Here is a 6,000-nt window from a genome sequence, read left to right as displayed (position 1 = left end):
CCCCCGGCCCCCTGCCCCCGGCCCGGCCGCGCCCTCTGCAGTAGGAATCTGCTAGGCTCGTCCTGTAGGCCTCAAAGTACTGGAAAGGAAGCTCCCGTGCAAAGGCGATTTATCTAAAGATACTGTCAATGATACTAATTTTTTGTCTATTTGAAATATATAAGTTGTGCTATCACATCATCCTGTCGAGTGTAACCACTGTCCACGTAGCTGAACTTCGGGATCAAGAACGCGTATTTCAGTTGAGGCCCATCCTCAGTGGTGGGACACGGCTACTCAACTGTGAAGACACATCACACGCACCTTGCTGCTGACGGCCTGGCCTGGGCCTCTGCTCTCCCCACCCCGCGCCCCCTCCACGGCAGCCCTCCGGCGTGAGCTGGCTCCTGAGAGTGGAGGTGACGGTTTCGGGGGGACTACTGTTGGGTATGGGGTGCCTTGCACCCTGGTTTCTTTTTCTTTTTTTTTTTTTTTTTTTTTTTTTTTTTTTTTTGAGTCTTAAATGATGTTCTTTCCAAGCCATCGTCCCCTCCTGTCCCCCACTCCCGCCCTGGGCCGAAGCATAGATCGTAACTCACCCCCCCACCCCGCTCCCCTCGGAAATTGGCCTTCGGGGGGGAATTCAGGGCTTTCCCCGGATCTTTCTCCCCCACTCTTTGTTGAGGGGCGCTGCTTTTCCCTTCCTCACGGCCCCCGGGGCCCTGCCACCTCCTACACTCCCTGTGCCTGTCCGTGCTTCGGCCAGACGCCGTCAGGGAAGGCTGGAGGCCTCTGACGTCCCTCGTCGAGCTGGGACCCAGCCCGGGAGATGAAGGCCAGGCCGCAGCCCTGCCACCCTCTGCCCTCGTCAGGTGCTCACGCGGCCTCACGGCTCAGGTTCTGACGGGGGACAGGAAGGGACCTGCCGGCTCCCCATGTCCTTGGTGGTTAAGCCTGGGGAAAGGCCACTCGGGGACACGCAGCCCGCAGGAGCCCTCCGAATCACTCTCCCTGTCATTGCTTTGACTTTCCACTTGGAAGACTTTGAAACAGGGCTCCCGCTCGCTCAGCCCTGCAGCGCGTCAGGTCTAGTGTGGAATCAAAGAACCTTCGATCCGGGCACTTGGTGCTGGCGCTGCCACCCCCTCGGTCGTCCGCAGGGAGTGAGGGCTCGGGCTCAGCACACGGCCGCGTGTTCCCACTTCCGGTCAGGACCACTAGATGCTGACTTGGGGACGCGCACCGACGTGACAAAGTTGCCGTGTCCCAAAGGTTTTTTTTTTAATTAGTATTTGTGTGAAAAAATGACCTTTTGAAGCAGCAGCTGTAAGTCTGAGACGCGGTTGTTTCCACTCAGCTTTTCTGGGAACCTTAGCTCAAGGAGGCGACCCCGGGCGGGAAAGTCTAACAGCAGTGTTCCATACGCAGCCTTTTCATTGTCAGACCATTGCCTGATTTTAATATAATAAAGTGTGCGTTAATATTTTAAAAAAATAGCTCATTCAGGGGCTGGCGCTGTGACGTAGCGGGTAAAGCCATCGCCTGCAGTGCTGGCATCCCATATGGACGCCGATTCTAGTCCTGACTGCTCCAGTTCAGATCCAGCTCTTTGCTATGGCCTGGGAAAGCAGTAGAAGATGGCCCAAGTCCTTGGGCCCCTGCACCCACGTGGGAGTCCTGGAGGAAGCTCCTGGCTTTGGATTGGCCCAACTCCTGTTGTTGCAGCCATTTAGGGAGTGAACCAGTGGATGGAAGATATCTCTCTTTCTCTCTGCCTCTTCCTCTCAAATAAATAAATAAATAAATAAATCTTTTAAAAAATAGCTCATTCAGAACCAGGAATTGTGGCACAGAGGATTAAGCCTCCACTTGGAATGCCTGCATCCCATATGAGAGTGCCTAGGATTAAATCTTGCTTTTGCTTCCTATCTGAGTTCTTGCTAATGCACCTGGGAAAGCAATGGAAGATGGTCCAAGTCCTTGGGCTCCTGTCAATCACATGGGAGGTCCTGGCTCAGACCTGGCTATTGCAGCCATTTGGGTAGTAAACTAGCACATGGGACGATTTCTCTCTTTCTGACTCGAGTACATGAATCAATCTTTAAAAAAAAATAGCTCAGTCATTGAAATAGCTTTAGAGATATTAACCTGGATAGAAAAGCTAGAGGAGCTCATTTTTAGGGGGAACCCATGACTTTAGAACCTAGATAGATGTACTAGTTATTTATTTCTACAAAATAAATTACCCCCAAACTTGAATAACAAGAATCACTTATTATTTCTATTTCTATGGGTCAGCAAATCAGACTTAGACATGGCATGGAAAACATATCTCTGACCATGATGTGTGTGCCCTCCAATGGAGGAGCCAAAAGCCTGGAATCAACCCATGGCTCTTTCATTCACATGTCACCAGCTGATATCAAACCGGAGACTGGTGTCTGCTGGGGGTCTACTTGGTCCTGGCTTTCTCACAACATGATGACTGGATTCCAAGAGAGAGCATCCTGAAAGAAAAAGACCCAATTGGAAGTCATATTGCCTTTAGTTTTAAGACAGTGTATATGTGTGTGTGTGGGGGGGTATTTCTTGTTTTCTGGTTCACTCCCTAGTTGGCTGCAATGACCCAGCTGGGCCAGGTAGAAGCCGAGAGCCTGGATCTCCATTTGAATCTCCCATGTTAGTGTAGTGGCCCAAGTGCCTGGACTGTCTTCCACTGCTTTTCCAGGTGCATTAGTAGGGAACTGGATCAAAAGCAGAGCAACCAGGACCTGAACCTGCACTTAGATATGGGATGGCGGGATTACAGGTGAGACTTAACCAGCTAGCAACTATGCCAGCCCCTAAACTCATCTTTTTTTTTAAAAAAAGATTTATTTATTTATTTGAAAGGCAGAGTTATAGAGAGTCAGAGGCAGAGAGAGAGAGAGAGGCAGAGAAAAAGAGAGAGAGAGAGGGAGAGAGAGAGAGAGGTTTTCCATCTGCTGGTTCACTCAGTTGGCCACAATGGCTGGAGTTGTGCAGATCTGAAGCCAGGAGCCTGGAGCTTCTTCCTGATCTCCAACATGGGTGCAGGGGCCTAAAGACTTGGACCATCTTCCACTGCCTTCTCAGGTGCATTAGCAGGGAGCTGGATCAGAAGTGGAGCAGCCAGGACTTGAACTGGCACCCATTTGGAATGCTGACACTACAGATGGCGGCTTTACTTGCTACGCCACAGCATCTGCCCCTAAATTCACCTTTTACTTCTGTTTTCCACTAACAGTTTGAAGTACCCTTGTACTATCTTAGGTCAGGTTCTATGGAAGCATAGCTTGAGACAGGGGTTTGGGTGCTTGTAATTTACTACAGGAGAGCTCTCAGGAAGAAACAGGATACAGCAGGTGACAGAGAGAAGCAAGGATATGGGCTCATCTGGAATGAAACTTCACAGATCTCTAAAGCTGGGAAGCAGGAAGGACATCACAGAAGTCATCCCATTCCGAGCCAAGGGGCCTGTGTCAGGCAGCCAATGGCTGCAGGTGGGGGAGGGGAAGAAGCAGCATGCTCACGTGACATGATGCTGAACCTCTGGCTCAGGCAGCTCCCACCCCTGAGGGAATTTGCCAGAGAAAAGGGAGCAGCCTATTTCGCAGCAGCTGTGGAATGCATGCAATGGCCAATAAAGGGGACCCGGGCAGATCACCAGCATTGGCCATCACACACATTAATCTATTTGAAGCCTCAGACTCTGGCTGCTCCCAGTGCTTTATGCTGAGAAACAACTGCTTCTTTTCCCTAACTTCTCGCTATCTATCATGTAAAGTCGAGTTCAGATGCCACTTTCTCTAAAACCTTCCCTGACAACTGAGTACCTAAGTCCTTCCCTTCTGCGCTTATATAACACCTTGTGCAAACCTCTCTCTCTCTCTCTCTCCCTCTCCCCCTCTCCTCCTCACTTCAGAATGTATCACACCATATTGAAAATATCTGTTTATGTACTGGTATTCCCCAGTGGAACAGAAGCCCAATGAAGCAGAAGCCATGTCTTGTTCATCTTGCTACCCCAGGTGCTTAGCAAAATGCCAAACAGAGTAGGCCTAAATAAACATGAGGCACATCAAAAATTTGTGGAAAGTGGAATCAAAAGATAAATTTTCATTTTGGTGCAAACGATTTTTAAAACCATGATTATGAAGGGTTTTGAAAAAGTTCACAAAAATGAATATTATGCAAATCTATGCATGGATTCCAAATTATCTGATGAACTGAGCATCAAGTTAACTTCCTCTGTGCAAAGCCAGACAGCTGTACTGCCAAGAGTTCTTCTACCTCCACGTGGAATGAGAGAAAATGAAACAAGCTAGCAACATATTTGGGACAAATTAAGCAACTTATAAAAAAATTAGCTATAGGAGTACTCACTGTACCTTATTAAAATATGATTCCACCATTGTTATATTTTATTTATTTAAGAAATTTATTTATCTTTGGAGGGAGAAACATGGAGAAGGAGAGAGAGAGAGGGAAAGAGAGAGGGGGGGAGAGAGAGAGAGAATGAATGAGAATCTTTCATCTGCTAGCTCATTGCCCAAATGGTTGCAACAGCTGCGACTGGACCAGACTGAAGCCAGGAGCCAGGAACTCTATCTGGGTCTCCCATATGGGTGTCAGGGCTCCAAACACAAGACCCATCTGAGTCATCACCTGCTGCTTCCCAGACTAAGCATTAGTGGGAAGCTGGAATTGGGGATGGAGCCAGGACTTGAACCCAGGCACTCCAATATGAGATATAAGTATCTCAAAGCAGCAGCTTAAAGCTGTGGCACAACACCCATCTCTACTGTGACATTTTAAAGGACATGTTCTAACAGGGTTTACATGTTATCAATTTTTTAATTATCTTGAGGAGAAGAGGGAGTGTAATACCTTGTCCAAAAGGCAGGGATTTGGGTCTGTCTTATTTGCTGATGTATTGCTGATATATATTGTTCCTAGGACAATGCCCAACACATGGTAATTAGTTAATATTTGTGGAATGAATCCCCTCCTAAATGCATGTCTTCCTTTGTCCCCTGTCTCAAAGAGTAGATCACAATTTCTCTATTGCCCAACCTTGAATACTGGCTGGCCTTGGCTCCTCCCTTTGCCTCATCCCTCATATTCAGTCAACATCTAGGACCTGTCTATCCACTGCCTAAGTGTACTGGCACCCACATACTCCTTTTTTAAAAAGATTTATTTTATTTATTTAAAAGAGCTACAGAGAGAGGTATAGCAAGTGCGAGAGCGAGATAGAGAGAGGTCTTCCATCTGCTGGTTCATTCCCCAGATGGCCACAATGGCCAGAGCTGAGCTGATCCAAAGCCAGGAGCCAGGAGCTCTTCCGGGTCTCCCATGTGGGTGCAGAGGCCCAAGGACTTGGGCCATCTTCTACTGCTTTCCCAGGCTATAGAGAGAGCTGGATCAGAAGTGGAGCAGCCAGGGCTCGAACCGGCGCCCATATGGGATGCCAGTGCTGCAGGCTGTAGCTTTAATCCGCTGCACCACAGTGCTGGCTGCACCCACATACTCCTTACACCCCACTTTTTGTCACTGCAATTCAGGACACCTCACTCGTCTTTTAGATTCCCTTTTTGCCCTCAGTTGACACGCTCTCCAAGCTGATGATTGAGTGGTATCAGCAAACCCTGATCTCTTAGGGAAACTTCCAGGTTGCCTCCAGAATAAAATTCAGCTTCTTACAGGATTGACTCTGCCCTGCCTGACCTGGCTCCTGCTCACTTCTCCAAGCTCATCTTTAGCACCCATCTAACCATCCTAGTCTCCCACCCCAGCTGCCTAACACTCCAGCCTTAGAGAGCCGTTGTTTGCTCCAAGTGGTCTCTTTCACTATCTTACAAACCTCATCACTCCCTGCCTGGGCCACTTTGCCTCCTCCCCTAAACCATTCCTCATCCCTACCAGTCCTCTTTCACCAGGCTAATTGCTATGCTCCTGCTAGTGACAGCTTCAAAGTCAGATCCTTCAGGAAACCTTCTC

The sequence above is a fragment of the Lepus europaeus genome, chromosome X (assembly GCF_033115175.1).
Source record: "Lepus europaeus isolate LE1 chromosome X, mLepTim1.pri, whole genome shotgun sequence".
NCBI lineage: Eukaryota > Metazoa > Chordata > Mammalia > Lagomorpha > Leporidae > Lepus > Lepus europaeus.
This window is presented reverse-complemented; position numbering follows the sequence as displayed.